The sequence below is a fragment of the Euphorbia lathyris genome, chromosome 3 (assembly GCF_963576675.1).
Source record: "Euphorbia lathyris chromosome 3, ddEupLath1.1, whole genome shotgun sequence".
Classification (NCBI taxonomy): Eukaryota; Viridiplantae; Streptophyta; class Magnoliopsida; order Malpighiales; family Euphorbiaceae; genus Euphorbia; species Euphorbia lathyris.
Window position 1 is genome coordinate 96,777,009 of NC_088912.1, and position 18,993 is coordinate 96,796,001.

Here is an 18,993-nt window from a genome sequence, read left to right on the forward strand (position 1 = left end):
TAACTACTTTCTCCTCAAAGATAGGAGAACAATCTCAGCGGCGGATCAATTTACCTCAAAGATAGGAAATAATTGATCACCGTCAGAGACAGAGTTAAAACATTTCTCAAACGTGAGATCTTTACACTCTCGAATACTCTTTCCAAAGAAGAGTCTCAAGTCCTAATGGCGGATCGATTCACCTCAAAGATAGGAAGCAAATCGATCGCCTAAGGCAGCTTAACTTCCTCTAAAGGAATAAAAGCTTCAAAGCCTTAAAAAAGGTTCACATTCTAGGGTATGGCTGGCCACCTACCTCGGACCAACAGAATAAATCCTAAAACCTATAAATTTACTTGCTGAAAGATATAAAGCGTAAAGTAAAGATAAATGGTTGCAAAAAGGATTAAAATAAATTGTACTCAAGTTACATTTACAAAACTAAACATTCACAGGAATATCCTCCCCAGCACCCTTCTCCAAAGATGCGCCCATGAGGGGAACCACATTCTCCGCAACAGTAGTTCCCTCCGGAGGAATCGTACAATCAATTATAAGATTGTGGTTCTTGTCACCCGCCCCCTAGGATGTTTCGCCAAGGACATCTGATTCCAGATCAACGACCAGCTTGATCTCCTCAGCTGATCCGCTCAGCTCCTTCTGGATTTGATCGCAGATGAAATCCTTAACGTTCGGGATCTTGCGATACTTAAGGCAATCCTCAACCTCGGGAACCACGTACTCTGGGTCCACAAAATAAATTTCGGGATAGGAAAGCTTAATGTATGCCATGATCCGTTCGCCATAGTAGTATGCACGTTCTCCCGCCAGGATCTCTACATCCAACAAGGCAGCCTTGTGATTCTTAGCATCCTCCTCAAGCTCCCCCATCTTCTCCTTCAGGTTGCGGATCTCTGCATCTTTACTCTCATTAAGTGCAATGGAGGAAGCAGCATTTGTATTGGCGACGACAATCTCTTTCTCCAGCCTCTTTATAGTTGCCTTATCCGCCACCCCTTGGAGGAGATCCGCCTCCGTAGCACACATGTGCGTATACGCCTGTCAAAACAAAGGATGATGTAAGGAACAAGTCTCTTCCTAGAGATCACTCTTTCATCAAAAAATGTAAGATAAAGAAAGCTCACCAAAAGGAGATCCCTCTTTCCCATTTTGGCATGGGCAGATCCGGAGAACTTGTTCTGGTTCTCCTGTACTTCGCCAAGTTGACCGAGGGCCTCGTCAAGATCGTTGAAAATGGACTCATTCCTCAAGGACCCTTTATCACCATATTTGGCGAGCCAATACCCTCCCAAGTCGGGCTTAACCACCTGTGCAAGAATTAAAAGGCCAAAATTAAGATCCATGGTAAGAAAAGGAAAGACGGTAAAGCAAATATACCTGCTCTAGTTCCGTTATCGGCTTCTCAGCTCTCATGGCATCTTCCAGTAACTTTCCTCCACCAGAAGCAACGAATCTTTTCTTCTTCTGCAGGGGGGATCCGCAACACCTTCAGCAGGACGCTTCCCCGAGCTCTTATGGGGATCCGCCACCTGCGTATCTTTTTGGGCCTCTAGCTCCTTCTGTTATCTACACATCTCTACAAGGGCGCGACTTGCCTCAGACAAACCCCTAACAAGGGAACAACGAAATAATCAAAGTTCAAGGAAGAAACAAAATTACTTTCATCTAGTTGAGTAAACTTCACGTAAGTAATTCCATCCTCTTTGCGGTGGATCAGAGGAATGTCATTCATCATGAATTCCAAAGCATCGGCGTACGTCCAAGCATCTGTCCTGATGCTTTTCATGAGATCCGCCACCTTCTCATCGTTGTCCGTCAGTATACGTAGATCTCCAGCCATATGCAGAGGTTTGGCATTCCAAACCGACGGAAATCCCAGGGGTTCGTCCTTTTTCACCTTAACGAAAAAAAAATTCCGTCCCAGAGATGGGCGTTCGACATCTTACCACAGAAAGGCGAGTAAGTTTTGAATTTGGCGAAAGTATAGAAAGACTCGGATTTACGCTTCGTAGGTTTGTGAAGGGACCGGAAGACTCGAGGATTATAGACTACCCCCAGGTTTGAAGCTAAATAACAGTCTAGAGCCATATCCAACCAGTCATTTGGATGCAGCTGGCAGACAGTGATCCCAAAATACTCCAGGATATCCGCCATCATCTTAGGAAGAGGAAGACGGAACCCTCTCTCCACATGACAACTATATACAGACAGGTATCCTACGGGCGGACAGGCGGGTCGCTGGTGTGCAGTCGCCAACTCAGTCTCGTAATCCTTGATCCATGGATAACGATTCGCCAAATCCGCTAGATCCGCGGCGCTCATACGAGACGGAGTAGACTCTGCCCGAGGCGCTTTCTTCCTAATCGGAGTCGAAGAAGAAGCATCCATTCCGGAAAATCTCATAGAATCTATCGTCGGAGCAATATGAGTCACGACGGTGGGAAAATTCCGAGTCCTAACCAAACGAGTTCGACGATTCCTACTCTCCCTCACTGTGTTACACAACTCGTGAGTCAATAGTAATAGTGATCATGACTATAATTCAGTATAAAGTTCAGTAGCTTTTATATTACGATTTGAAATTTACTTGTCATATCGTAAAAATGGACAAAATTAAGTGGCCATGGATATAATTTACCCATTTTTTCTGATTTTTATTTAATACTGTTATTTTTTTTAATACTGTTATTTATTTTAATTATGAAAAATTCATAACATCCATGTTTTGTATTTAATTTATCATTTTTGAAAGTTACGAGAGTATAACAGAGCTCATCATAATAGTGATTAATGTAGCAAAATAGACATAGAATCTTAATAAAGCTAAAAATACTGAGTTTGAGAGTAACAAGATTTTCATATTCTTAATATCAGGGGTGGAGACAGGGGCCCCGGATCCCTCCGGCCGTCGGAACCACCATGACCATGAGTAGTTTCGGCCCCTCTGTCTCTACAAAATTTGAGGCTGTTGAATTAGCATACCAAAATTCGCTCAAGTCCTCTCCGAGTCCAAAATTCTAATTTTTTTTTTTGCCTATTAAGGCCTCTCGAAATCTAAATTTCTAATTATTTTTGGCATGTTAGTCCATCGTTAAATCCAAACTTCTCACTTTTTTTGGAATGTTAAGCCATTCTTAAATCTAAATTTCTAATTTTTTTTATCTATTAAACCCTTTTTAAATCTGATTTTTTCTATTAGACACAGATTTAGCAAAAAATTTATTTTTACACACTACGTGTAAAATCGGCCCCAATTGAACAATATTGTATTCGCCACTGCTTAATATGTAGAATTAAAGTGAAATGATTTGATTTTACAAATATTGAAGATTAATTTTGAGTATTTTTTTATTAAAGATAAATTGGTTAAATAATAAAATTGTTAAAATAAATTTAATGAAACAAAAATACAATTTCAGTTATTTTATTCATATAAATTGATATAATAAATTTACTAATGTTTTTGCCAATTAGTAAACGACATAGTTTTAGCGCTGCCTTTCACTCTTTCCATGAATCTCTCTTTCCATAAACTTACTAATTAGGGTTTTGCCAATTAGGGTTTTGCTTGCTTCTTCCTAGTTTCTGAATTTCTTCTGCTGCAATTGGTTTTGTTAGTTCAAATCAGATTATCGACTTCTCTCGTCTCTCCTCTCTATTAAAGGTCAGATTTTTCTTTCGCCACTCGAATATTAGTGGTCATGTTTCATTTTATCCGTAAAACTCTTCATCTTAGAAATGGGCACAATTTTACATCTCATAACCCATCAATGGTGGTTTCGTTATGCTGATAGTCCACACTCTTTTACTGTTTCTTACCTCAAAAAAACATGTCGATTATCTCCTGAATCGGCGTTATCAGCTTCCAAAAGCGTCCAATTTGAATCCCCTGAGCAGCCATATTCGGTCCTATCTTCTTTCCAAAACTTTGGATTCTTGGCCGGAGCCTTAAGTTGGTGCCTAAGGCGATTGACGGAATTGGTTGCAAATGAGCCGATTCGGAGAATCTTGGAGATGAGAACTGAATGTGGTTGCAGGTAAGGGTCTTTTTGGAGGGTCGAAGGAACCAAATCCAAAGCTCCTAAAATCCGAAATAAACAAAGAAAGATCTCTGAGAAGCCTGATGCCGTCCTATCATGGTGGTTCCGTTATCACTTAGACACTTTTCAAGCCTGGCTGATAATCCACCCTCTTTCACTGTTTCTTACCTCACAAAAATATGTGTATTATCTCCTAAATCTGCGTTGTCAGCTTCTAAAATTGTCCAATTTGAATCTTCTGGGCAGCCTAATTCTTCTTATCATGTTTCCAAAAGTTCCGATTTTCAAAAATCCAAATCTCTGAAATGATCAAGAAGTTCCCTAAAATGCTACATTGTGATCCGGAGAAGACTATTTCCCCCATAGTTGAGTTCTTTCTCTCTATAGGAGCTTCAACCCCTGAACTTGTAAGAATCTTCACCAACAACCCCCCGATCTTGAAAAGGAGCTTAGAAAATCAATTGGCTCGAACTTTTAATATTTTAACTCAGGTGCTCCAATCTAATGGCAAAGCCATTGAAGTGATTAAGCTTAGAAAGGTTGAAGTTTATAAGAGGTGGATCCAATAAAGATATTACTACAGCCTTCAAAAAGTTCCCATGGTGTATGTCATACTCAGAAGATAAGATAACGGCTGCAATGGATTTTTATGTCAACAAACTGGGTTTAGAGCCTTCTGTCATTGTGAATTGTCCTACATTACTTGGATATAGCTTGAAGAGGAGGCTGGTTCCAAGAGGTGCAGTTCTTCAATTTATGTCAACCAAGGGTCTGGTTAAATTAGATTCAAGGATAACTGATATGTTCATACGTTCAGAGAGGCGGTTCTTGGAAAAATATGTGAAATGTCATGGAAGCTCCTCATTTGATTAATTTGTATAATCTTTCTGATGAAATCTGGAAAAGATGAAGAATGACAAGTAGATGCATTAGTTAAGCTGTATTCGCTCTCGTTGAATGTAATTTCAATTTTTTATGCCATATGTATCTAATAAAGCTAGCAAATGATGTGTTGAATGTAAGTGTGATTTTGATTACATGTTTTGTTTTGTTGATTCTATGCATTTTACAGTCTCTGCCTCTGAAACCTATATTTTGTAAAGGCTTAATGCATCATTTGCCCCTTGAACTTGTCCAAAAAGCTTAGTTGACTGTGGATCATAACTTTTGCAAAATCAAGCTATGCTGTTTCAATCAAATATATGAACATGTATACACAAGCGATCTTCTTTTTTATCATTTAGTTTATCGTTGTTTCTATTTCTATCATTTAATTGTATCAGTTATTCAATGGATTCAGTTTACTACTGTATGCCTAGTTTAAGATGAAGTGCAAATCTCTACTTCAGTTATTCAGTGGATAATTCTCTACTTCAGAAACACCAAGAAAGATGTTGCAGCTGCTACTGGTTAGTTCTCTCTCTGTCTCTCTCTCTCTCTCTATATATATATAACAAATAATCATAGGTTATATTTGATTTAGTAGTTTGTCTGAAGGCCCCAATTTATGTGTTTGTAAATGGCTCTCTGTAGTACTAGCATAATTAGGGGATAAAACATTTGAAGCTCAAGCATGGTTGTGCAATTTAGTTATATTTGCAGCTCAAGAAAATGCCTAGATACTTCCTTCTATGGATAATAGATTTATTGATAGAGGAAGCACCTTAAAGGTCATAATATGATTATGAGACATAACTTAGGAATCAACTTATATAAAAGAAGTGATTCCTAAAGTATCAATTCAAAGATGGTAAGTCTTTCTTATGAGGGGACGTTTCCTTCATAGATTCTATGAATGGATAGTTACCTTTCCGGAAACTATAGCAGAATGCCTACAGTCTTTTCATGCTAAGTATATTATATTTTCTTTTGTCTAAAAATTGTGCTTAAGACTCTTTGAAATGTTAGGTTGAAAATTACTCTAAACTATCTCAACGAATGTTCTTATTTTTATCAATCAGTGATGAAGAGACTTCTACGAAATGCAATTGAACTTTGGCACTATGATAGGCATCTTGTGTTTAATTTTGGTTCATTCTATTCAATTAAGTTAAGGATCCAATTTGGCTTGTTAGTGAAGAAGAGGTGTAATTATTCAATCTGTGTCATCAAAAGGTGTGGTTAAACTGGACTCAATGATAACTAATGTGTTCAGATGCACAGACAAGTGTTTTTGGGAAAAATTTGTGGGATCGCAAATAAAACAAAATACCTTCTCAAACATAAGGCCCTTTTACTTGTATCCAAACGATCTAATGACCCTCTAAACTTTCGAAATGACTCTTTTTTGCCCTCTCAATCTGCATAGGCATTCTGTTTTTTTTTTTTTGAATGAAGTTGTGCCCAACAAGATGAGCTATATCTTCCTATCCTAACAAAGTGAGCAGATGTTGCGATCCACACTAATATGAAATTTTCATAAAACAAACTCTACTTTTACTTATTTATCGTCAATTGTCTTAATCAAACGACAGTTTTGGTCTCTCACCGTCTCTTTAGGTTTTTTTGTTGCATGTTCGTATTTCCTCTGCTGGGATTGGAATTGCAGTGGCATTTTGGCTCAAATAAAATTACAGACTTGTCTCCTCTCGAGTACAAGTTAGATCTTTCTTTTGCTACTTCAATTCATTTCTCATGTTTCATTTTATCTGTAAAACTCTTCTCCACCTGCACTACTAGTCTTTCTATCTTAACTGCACGTAAACTCCTTTCTATTTCTTCCTTATCTAAGGCAAAGCCTAAAATGGCATAATTGTCCGATTCCATCTATCTTTCTTCTTTCCTATGGTTCAGTCCCCTCCACTCTATTGCTTTCTCAGGCTTACCTTCGAGCTACCGTACCCTCTCCTTCATCTCCGAACTCCCCTTCTTCTTCGACTTCTAACGAGACTTACTGTTCTAAGGATACAGTGTTACTGCTCTAACGGGAGAATGCTTTGCTTCTTTGTAGCGAAGGAGAAAGGAAGCAATTCCAGGTCACAGATCACACTTCCCCGGCAGTGGATGTTATCCCTGGTCTCGCTCTGAGAGATCCAAGTTGATGAATCATTGAGATGTGAAGTTTCAATGCCCTCGAAATTTACTTTTTATTTTTAGAAAAGGCTCTTGATCGGACACCAGCTAGAAAGCTTATCACGCAATTGACGGTTATCCTAGAGGAAAGGAACTTCTAGTCGAGCAACTAACTTTCTTCATACGTAGGCCTTCCTACGGCCTATCTTCGCCTTCCAAACCAGAGTTAGGAAATCGATCTGAAAGCTCGAACTCATTTAGGGCGGTTAGGATATTCAACAATTCTATCTACAAGTCCTCGTTTAGAAAACCTGGGAATTTGGACATAGAAATGTCAATGTCAAATAGGAAGAAAGTGTAACTGAAATATCCCAAGCCTATCCCGCTGGTAGCCTTTCTACACTATGCTATCTTGGATCAAGACTAGAAATGGGTACAGTTTTGCAACTCATAACCCTTAAATGGTGGTATCATTATCACTGATCGAGTGATTCTAATCCATACTCTTTTACTGTTTCATACCTCATCAATTCATGTGGATTGCCTCCTAAATCCGCATTAGTAGCTTCTAAATGTGTTCAATTTAATAGCCCAGAAAAGCCTAACTCCTATCCTTTTTTGAAAAGCTTGGATTCTCAAAACCCCAAGTCTCTGAACTGATCACCAAGTTCCAACATTTCTATCATTCAATCCGCATAAAATCATTTTCCCCAAGTTGAGTTCTTTCCCTCCAAGGTTGCTTCAACCGCTGACCTTGTAAGAATCTTTAGTGTATACCCTTGGATCTTGCGTGTCAGCTTAGAAAATCAATTGGTTCCTTCTTTTAATTCATAAATTGACTTGTTTGAATCCAAAAACAAAACCATTGAATTCATTAAACAAAATCCTCGTGTTCTATCTAGTAATCTTGAAGCTGCTCTAATACCTAATATCAACGTTTTGAGAGAATGGAGTACTTGCATCAAATGGTGGCTTATTGTTTCTAAAATTAAAAATATCGCCGTTGCCGGGGATCGAACCCGGGTCACCCGCGTGACAGGCGGGAATACTTACCACTATACTACAACGACTTGAATGCAATTGTATTATAGTTTAAAATAGATACCCATTGTTAATAACTTTGAATCTGTTAATTTGTTATGTGCATTTGAAGAAATGTTAATTCTTTATTTTTGATAACTTTGAATCTGTTATTTTGAATCTATTAATTTGTTATGTCCATTCCGTTATATCTTTTTTTGTAAACGTTAAACCTATATTGGTGATATTCTGTACGTAGAGCCTAAATTGATGCTTCCTCAAAAACCGTTTGCCTATTTTTGCCTGATTTGCATTTTTTCTTGTCGCTTGTTCTGCATTGATGATGATTCGGTGAAATCTTGACTGATTACAGAAGATAGAAAATATTGATTTGCAAAATGTTGCATGTAAGAATTGCATAATTTTGTTTAGCCTGCTTGAAGTTGGATGAACTAGTATTCTTTTAATGGTGAATGTGTTTGCTTCCTGCAACGAATGCAGTGATGTTGTGAATACCAACCGTTACGATGTTGGATGTTTATCACGAGCTCATAAAATCAGGACTCATGTACTGAGGTTAAGGTATCTTGGCGTGCTGCATCAGAGTTACTTTGATTTTTTTTATGATGTTCATTTTCACTACAATTCTTGGTATGTATTTTTGGCAGTGGTGATACCGATGCGGTAATCCCTGTAACATCTATGCAATCCAATATCATTTAGTTAAGGATAAAGTATGTAACTATTGCAAATGCTGGACCATCTTCACTCCAGAAACACCAAGAAAGATGTTGCAGCTGGTATTGGTTAGTTCAAGAGTCAGTTATATTTAAGTAATCACCATGGATCGTTCTCTTGGATCTTCACCGTTGCTAATGAGATTGGAATGCTTAGTTTCTTTGGTTTCTATGATGCTTCTTCAGTTACTGGTTCATGCAAGGAGTGTTTGGATCTGCATTACATGTTTTTCTCTGAAATCTTGTTCTAATGTTCTGTTCTAGTACTAGTAACAACATAGACATTTTTACCCTTTAATTGAAGTAAAGGCCCCCATCTATGTTTTTGTAAATGATTCTCTGCTGAATTGTAGTACTAATCCAAGAAACATATGAATGGCATTATTCTGAAATTTCTATGGAATCAAAGTGATGGATTTCTTTTTTTGTTTGTTTGAAGAGAAAAGTGATGGAGTTTAAAACATAGTAATACAGCATTTAAAAAGGATCCATTGTATATGGATCTTCGAGGATAACACAGTGGATATTTATGTCAACGAATTGGGGTTAGATCTTTGATCGTTATGAATCGTGCTCAACTACTTAAATAAGCAATTCAATACTTTATATCTATTATTTTAAATAAAACAACTCAGGTACTTTATATCTGCCGAATGTGGAAAATTTAGCATTAGGAAAGCACTGGACCACTAGTTAATGAAATTACAATTCTAAGTAGTCAAGTGTTCCGAAGTACCTTGCAACAGGTAATACTATATATATGTAGTAAAACTATTAATTTGAATCTTTGAATATGTTTGTCAACAACATTAATTTGTGTCAAACTATTTCACCCTTCAAGTGTTTGAGCACTTAATGCTTAAAAAATTGATTTCTTATAGCGTTTCAAGCCTGTATATATAGTTCATTGGCATATATGTAGAAGCATATATGAATCAGCTGACATAGTGATTTGCCATCATAACCAGGTCATTTATATGTATAGCTTCTGTGTGGTGCTGCTTGAATTGATGATAGGATTAATGGTGTTAAATTGAAGGTGTCCAACGAAGCAGCAAAACCTGGTTGATTGGTTGAAGCCAATTCTCCCAAAGAAGAGAAAGTTGAGAAACATTATAGACAAACAGAAGCAATTGTGAAAAAACGAGCAGGACGCTAGTAGGAGAATCGATAAGAAGGTAATTAAGTCTATGTTTTATCTAACAAATTCAATGCTCAACCTAGTGAGTTTTTATGTTTTTTTGGTGATTTGTTATAGTATAGTATGGGAGACATACAGTGGTAGTTGGGACTATAATAGGCATCTTCTGCATCTTTTTGGTATTTTGATATATTTCTATAGAGTTGAATTCAAAAAGTGAACATCAGTATTATGGTAGGCATCTTCTGTTGTGTTCACTGGGCAGTATTCAAGTTGTTTAATTTTGATTCATTTTATTCATTTCACAGACTCTGCATTTTTGGGTATTTGATGTACTTGTATTTTGCAATTGAGTTGAGGATCATATTGGCTTGTCAGATCGAATTTAGGATCGTGAAATGGGTTCACCATGGGAAGATAACCCTTATGACCTTCATAAAGTGATAAATATTGTTATTGAATTTGCCATATCACTGATATTGATGGATATATCTTTAACAAGTCAATTTTCAATTTTATGAAGGAATTCAATTTAATTCTTTTTCTTAATTCTCATTACTACTGGATGAGGAAGTAGTTGGGACGGAATGTGTCCTTGGTCGGTCCTGGGTCATTGCTTGAATCTAATCCGTTTTGAGAGTTTTAAAGGGATCATTGCTTGAATCTGATCCGCTTGAATCGAACCCGGGTCACCCGCTTGACACGCGGGAATGCTTACCACTATACTACAACAACTTGGATGCAATTGCATTGTACTTTAAACTAGATATCCATTTATTTTAAATTTAAAAAGATATGATAAGAGTTGTGTTGAGGGTGGTGAGCCTTGGCGCAACGGTAAACGTTGTTGTCGTGTGACCGAGAGGTCACGAGTTCGAGCCTTAGGAGTGGCCTCTTGTCCAAAAAAATTGGCGGGAACGCCTTAGAATGCATCTATTACAGATCTAGATCATTACGAGAGGCCTTGGATTCAAAGAGGATGTTTAATCGGTAGCTGAAATTGAAATTATGTGTTGATGTTGCTGTGATAATGATAATGATAACAATATCCATAATAGTTGAAATGCTCTAAATATGTTCAAAGAGGATGTTTAACGTATCATTTTGTAGTGATTTGCTCTAAATATTAAGTTGAAATGCTAAATTGATACATAAACTTAATATTTGGACTAATTTGATTGTAATAGCTAATTTGAAGGACCAAATTGATCCTTAACTTGAGTAATATATAAGCCAGCCCATCTCCTGGCTTGAGGCTCTTCTTGGTTTTAGGCTAATGTCACCCTTCTACCTCTCAACTTTTTTTATTTTGTGATAAGAAAGAAAAAGTTAACTAAATAAATAAATAAAAAAAATGTTTAGGTGGGTGATAAGGGTCTCTAGTGGTTTAAACTAGCAATTTTGAATTTATGTTGTTATAATATATATCTATATATATATAACAATTATTTTGACAATATTTCAATTATAATAGAAAAATTAAATTTCTATCAACAAAATATAATTAATTTCAACATTTTGTACTAATAAAATCACGTTGAATATTTTTAGATTAGATTTTTTAATATGTTAACTAGACTACCATGCTGCTAATGATTGTGTATATTAATTTATTACAACGTGACATTTATTTTCTTTTACACAACAACTTTCTATCTCGTTTGTTAGATGTTTAACGAATCTAGTAACTTTTCTTGCACAAGTTGTTATGTCTATATTGGTTGTAGAGAATGAAATTGTCCACCTCTGTCTTTTATATCCATACTAGAAAGTGATCTCTTGCTTCGCTTCGGAAAATAATTAATTTAAATTGTGTTATATTGAATTATAAATTTTAATCTGGTTAGTAAATTAATTAAATAATTTGCAATTTGAGTTCTTTAATAGTAGAATTTCTTGTAACTTCAGCTAAAATTTTGTTTTTTTAGAAAAGTTAAAATATGTTAATGTAACGAATTATTTTCTCAGAAAATACTGGTATATATATTTTTCCTCAAAATATCAATATTATAACATGGAAATCTCACAATTTACCAGCTCAAAAATATATATTTTAAATAGTTGGATTAATGAACTTTTTGTGCCAAATATTTGTATAATATAATGGAATAAGTCTATCAAAATAGATTCAAAGTTTTAATGGAAATTTCAATTTAAAAAAATAGCATGATGTTAGCCTCAACATTTATGAAATAATGCAATTATAGCTCTGGGTAACAGACCTTAAATCTAAATTGAATACTATTTCACAAACATTGAAGCATCAAGGTCTATTATCAAGAACTATAATCGCACGATTTTACATATATTGAGATAAAATTATCTTATTTTGTACATTGAAATTAATTAAAAAAACATTATAATTATATTTCAAAATCTATCATCTTTAGCATTATTTTTTTCTTTGAAATGATTTGAAATTTTTTTATACTAAAGGTAAAAATGGATCTATTTTTTTATTGATTTGAGTTGATAGAAAAAGCTAAGTAAATTTAAGAGAAATATGGAGTTGAGAGCAAAAGAAAAAAAAAAAAAAGCATAAAAGAGAATTAGAAGAAGGAAGGAAGTTGATTAAAAAAAAAATGAAACAGGGTGAAAATGGGAAGATAAACGATGTCGTTTTAGATTAGGTGGGCACTCAAAATCAAAGAAATTAGCAAGATGAGTATTGTGATAGAAGGGTAAAATTGGAAACTTTGACATGAAAATATTGCAAGGCAGCAGTGGGAATTAGTGGATGGAAGTGGGATTTGGAAGACTAAAAAGGGGAATAAGTTATAAGGGGTAAAATTGGAAGTAATTGAATAAAAATTCAATTGAAACACATGCTATTCAATTTTATAAAGGGTAAAGTTCAAATAAAACCCCTGTGGTTTCACTAATTTTCAGATAAAGGACTGTGGTTTACTTTTTGTCAAAACGGGGACTGAGGTTTTCAACTTTAGCAAAATAAGGACTTTTTCGATTGTTACTATTAAAATCACCCTTAACAACTTCAAAAATGACATATTTTAAGAACTACTAATATTCTAATCAACTTTAATTCTTCAACTTTTTTATTTCGAGATTATTTAGATGATGTTTGGTAAAGAGAGAGAAAGTTAATGTTTAGAGAGAGAAAGTTCCAAAAAAGATGATTTTCTAAAATCGAAAATGTAGTTCCATAGAAAATATGACATTGAACAACTTTAATTCTTGAAAATTTTCATTTTTAGGTCGTTAAAGATAGTTTTAATAGCATTATTAAAAGTGCGAAACCTCAGTCCTCGTTTTGACAAAAAGTAAACCATAGTCCTTTATCTGAAAATTAGTGAAACCACAGGGGTTTTATTTGAACTTTTCCCTTTTATAAATGTATATAATTATTGTTTTTGTAGAATTAATTGCACTTTATTTATTTATCTTTTAAAAACTTATATTCTTTACCAACCACATGAAATTATTATTTAATTGATCTTTCTATATAATAAAAATAGAACTAAATTATATATTAAATACAATGAAAATAATCTATTTAAAATGCTTTAACCAATTCATTTAATCAAACAATCATTTGAAGTTAGGATCAATACATTCTCGAACTCGTGAGCACGTTGAGACATTTAACGAAAAATCTAGGAGGATCAGGAGAAGACTTGAGCACTCATTAATCGTCGAAAAACTCCTTTAGATCTATGTATGAAGCTTTAATTTTTCAGGATAAGTGCACCAAATAAATTTTCAATTAAACATCTAGTAGCATTGTAACACCTCATATCACTAAATTTTGGATCAACTACTAGATACGTCTTGCATTTATTGGTTTTGTTTTAAAACAACTACAACAATTTGTGAATTTCATTATTTATATTACTTAGTGAATATCATATATTTCAAACCAAAAAACATAATTAAATAATAAAAAATTGTTGAATGTGAAGTAAATTTGAGACCACTTATGACTTGTCGAATATTTATCTTAATTATAAATTAAACATCCAGTGGATAAGGCAACTCCTAATGTAAAATTTGATAACGAAAATCAGTATAATTAAATAATACATCAATATATTAGAAACATTGAGCCTATAAATACATCTAAGAGCACAACACAAAGCTAATTCAATTAGCAAAATGAAATTTCAAATCATGGTGCTTTGCTCTTTGATGTTTATTGTTGTGGCAGTAGAACTCTCCAGTGGCTGAGATTGTAGAATATGCTATTAGCGAGTACAACAAACAAGTTAATACCAATTTAAAATTGGAGAGCATTGAGAAGGACGAATCACAAACATGAGGCCATTGTTTGAGAGAAGGCATGTGATCATTTTAGGAATCTAACGTAATTTAAGATGCATAATTAATTATGTGTTTTTTAAGAAAAGTTAATTAATTAATTAATTATGTGTTTTAGTTAATGTTTATGAGATGGATGGTTAATTAGTTAGTTTATTTGAGAAATTAAAAATAACTATGAGAATACTTATAAGTATATGTTTTTTTTTTTTGACAACAAAAGTATATGTTTTCTGTTGATATTAGTTGCGGTCTGGTGGAGATAAAACGAAATGATACGAATATTTGATTGATCGACTACTCATGTACTAATATTTGATTAATTAAACATTAAATTTCAAAGGAAATATATCGCATTTGGTTCTTGAGTTGAATTGGTTGTTCTTTTATGGTTTGTTCTTATAGATGCATGGATAATTACGATGTCTCATGTTTTGCAAAAGAAAACATCATTATTTCTTATTCTTTATTAATTTGGAGAGATTTTGATGGTTTTGTTAATCTGTTAAACTCGTGTATCAATTTTTAGGGTTTAAGAATTGAATAGGTAGTATGTAAAGTATAATAAATAGTTAATTTATCTTTTATTTGTAAAAGATAGGATTATATCCGTTATAATCTTACCGTTAGTTAGTTGTCTATATAAGTTAGGGATTGAGTATATTGTTTACTTACTGAATCAATTACAAAAATAGTGTGTATAGTTCCACTTTTATCAAGATAGTATAATTTGATTTATCTTTTCCAAAATAGTTATGGTCAATGATGCTAATCAAATATTTTTTATCTACTTTTTTTTAATAAAATGAAAAAAAATTAAAATTAAAATTAAAATAAGGGACAAAGATACTTTCAATGTTGATCGCTAACAATAATTTTACTCCCAATATTATAAACGAGCCCGCTAACGGACGCCCCAGGGCGATAGATAAAAAAAATAAATGGCATTAATTGCTACATTGAAAGAATAAATAAAAAGATGTCATTATTGATCATTAATTATTTTTTGACTAATTGATTATTAATCATTTTTTTAACTAATTAATCATTAATCATTTTTTTACTAATTGATCGTTAATTACTTCATTTTATTCCCACCATAACATCTCATTCACTCTATTTTCTATTCTCACCATTTCATCTTCGCTTTGAAATTTTATAATTTTAATTGAAAGAATAAATAAAGTGGTTATTAATTCATTAGAAAAAAGATAATAAATTATAAAAGAATAAATAAACTTGAGTTTCTCATCATCCCATTTCATCTTCCCTCAAGAAAAAAAATCTCATTCCCTCCTTAATGACAATTATTTTTCTTATCTAGCGTCCCGGGGCACTCGTTAGCTTTTGCCTATTATAAATGATATAATTATACACTTAACATTTGCAAATTGAGTTATACTAACCATATACTCTTTGTAATTTTGAATCTACCACAGGTGTACACTTGTCTTTGATCTGGTGCATAGCACGATAAAATATTCTTAACTTTTTATTATTATTTTTTTTCCATATTTGTACATGTATTTTTTGATCTATTATTGAGTAAAGATAACATGACTCACAATTGCAGTAAAGATAACGAGATTCATGAATGCATGGAGTGATCCGTTGATAATGACTAAAAATTGGTCTAGTTTTCAAATGTTATAAGTAAAATTGGTCTAACTTGAAAATATTAGGGGTACAACTATACCATTATGACGTTGGGGGTATAATTATATTATTTATAGCGTTATGAGTAAAATTACTATTTACCATCTTCATTGAATGTGTTTTTGTGCCTTATAAAAGAAAGGTGAAAACTTGCCCTTATCGGCTTTTAAAAAGTCCAAATTTCTGCCTAATGTATGAAATGAAATTTTTTTACCTTCAACATGTTCAAACAAGATCAATTTTACTAATGCATAACAGAAAATTTAAATAACCTAGTTTATTATTATTTGACTTGTTATTCAACTGTTATATTAAATCTTTCAACCATAAATTATGTTTAAAATATTTATTCTATTAGTAAATAGTTACGAACAACCAACTAAAATGCTAATATTTAAATCTCTCAAATACAAGTTGATCGCAAGCAAAAAAATACCTAAAATGTTTACTATATTTAATAGAAAATGATTTTGCAATATAGTTTTACCGGATAAAATGCAAAAATATCTCTAACGTTGATAGACAAGAGTAATTTTATCTCTAATTATAAAATGATGTAATTTTATCCATGATGTTAGTAGTTAAAAGCAAATTTACCCTTATCGTTTAGAAATATGATTACTTTGAAAAAAAACTAATTAAACTGTCTTCACATTCATAAATTTTATTATTTTTATCTACGTTATTTTATCACTAATTGGTAACAGCTATATAACCATAAAAAAATTAATTTTTTATTATATTCGGTACAAATTGGACAAAAACAAAAAATAAATAAATAAAAATTCAAATATTTTCTAAAATTTAAAAGTATTAATCTCCAATTAATTCTATTAAAATATTTTTCACATTATCCCTATTTTTACTAATTACAGATGAGCTTGCCTTTTACTGTCATTCAATCCCAGCTAAACGACGTAGTTTAACTCTCTCTGAATTTTACACAGAATATTGAAAGAGTTTTTGGTGGAATGTTTCTGAATTAGAGAGAGAAAGTTATATAATGATGAGAGAGAGTTTTTAACGTTATCATCCTAGATTTGTGGTGCGGTATTAATTTCAATTAAAAAATATTAATGAGAGAGAATAAATGTTAAATTAGTAATCTTAAATTGTATTAATTATGTTTGTTAATCTACGTGTAAGACCCTAAAATGACTTATATTATGAGACCAGATGAGTAATATAAAACTAAAAATGGTAAAAGAAAAATGGTAATAGAAAATACGTTTAAATAGGTATTGATATCTATTATAATAGTAAAGATGAGATATTCGTATCTGCTATACAAAATTATGAATATAATAGAAAATCGGTTTAAATACACAAATATTTAGTGAATGAATAGGAAATATTAGATGCACGTATCTGTAATACAAAATTATAAATATAATAGAAAATCAGTTTAAATACATGAATATTTAGTGAATGAATAAAAAACATTAGATACACGTATCTGTTATATAATACACGTATCTGTTATACAAAATCATGTGGAAAGGTGTTTCAACAACTTTATTCGATCAAAGGTTCAAGCTGGCGTTGTTCATCTTCTTCCAATCTACACTGAAAATCAATTAGCAGATTCTTTCACAAAGCCTTTACATGCTCCATTGTTCAAATCATTTTTACGAAGACTTGGATTGATCGATATTCACAACTACCAACTTGACGGGGGGTGTAAAGTATAATAAATAATTAATTTATCTTTTATTTGTAATTTTTTTTTTTTGGTAGAAAAGGAAAAGAAAAACGAACAACAACAAACTACCCAGGAATTAGCCTAGGGAAGCTAACCCCAATCCTATCTTCTAAGAGAAGATGAGAGATGAAACTAGGGGAAACAGGAAAGGTAGTAACGCCTAACGTCCCTTCATGGCCCGCCACCGCCAAGCGATCAGCAACACGATTCTGCTCTCTAAAAATGTGTCTGAACTCTACGAACTCAAAGGAGGAGCAAAGCCTTATAATAGCTTTGATGAGGTTGCGACTGTTAAGACCCATAGAATGATTCTCAGAAATCATTTTGATTGCTTCCAAATTATCAGACTCCACAGAGAGCCTCTTAACACCCAGCCTTTTAGCAAGATTGATTCCAGTAAGAATAGCCCAGAGCTCCGCAGAAAAGGAAGAACCCAACCCTAAATTCTGGGAGAACCCAGAAAGCCAGACGCCCCTTACATCTCTAAGCACACCTCCAGCCGCAATCTTACCGTTACTGAGGCAGGAACCATCAGTATTCAGCTTCACAACCCCCTCTCTTGGCCTGCTCCATCCCACGAGATGGACATCACAACACTGAGAGGCTCTGGCAAGGGACTCTCCTTTGAAACTATCGATAATAGAGAAAAGTTTTTTCGAGAAGAAATCAGCTAAGTTTGTCATAAAAACAGTTTTATCTCCAAAAATCTCATCGTTTCTCCATTTCCAAACTTGGTGACAGATAATAGCAAAGAAAATGTCACCATGCTCCATGTATGGAAGCAACTTTCCTCTAACACCATCAGAGAACCAGTCGACCTCAGAATGTGCCATGAAGGAAGAGAAAATATGGTGTGGGAGAATTTTCCTCCAAACCTCTTTACTATTAGAGCAATCTCTAAGAGCATGGCACAAAGTCTCAACATGGCCTCTGCATCTACTGCAAGCTCCAGAATCAGCCAAGTGCCTTCTGTGCCTATCCGAATTAGTAAGAAGCCTGTCCTTAACGCCCAGCCACAGAAAACTCCTAATACGGAAAGGAACTTTAAGGGTCCAAATCGACTTCCACACATCCGAGGGAGGATCAGATCTAAAGAGAGAGAAAGCTTCAAAGGCCGATTTGCAAGAATAAACTCCATTGTTAGTCAGCGCCCAACAGTGCCTATCCAAGTCTTCCTCTTGATTACTCATCTTCACTCCCCGCATTCTAAGGAGAGTCTCAAGGCTAAAGAAAGTATCAAACTTTGACCAGATCCAGTCCCCTTCCGAGTCAACCACATCGGCAATCCTCCAGTTGCGTATATCACTAGGCGGAGGGGGGGGGGGGGGAAGAACACACCTCAATTAACGGTTTATCCCCAATCCAGTTATCAAACCAGAAACTAATGGACTTACCATTCCCCACCTCCAG

At 33.9% G+C, this 18,993-nt stretch overlaps 1 long non-coding RNA gene and 1 other non-coding gene across 2 annotated transcripts; one reads left to right on the plus strand and one right to left on the minus strand.

Moving 5' to 3' along the window:
* The first annotated feature begins 3,528 nt into the window (after positions 1-3,528).
* LOC136221737 (uncharacterized) lies at positions 3,529-9,184 on the plus strand. The gene is made up of 4 exons (XR_010685292.1): positions 3,529-3,664; positions 5,341-5,449; positions 8,574-8,654; positions 8,741-9,184. It is a non-coding gene; the product is annotated as an uncharacterized lncRNA (long non-coding RNA).
* TRNAD-GUC (transfer RNA aspartic acid (anticodon GUC)) lies at positions 8,051-8,122 on the minus strand. Its single transcript has one exon. It is a non-coding gene; the product is annotated as a tRNA-Asp (tRNA).
* Positions 9,185-18,993: the final 9,809 nt, after the last annotated feature.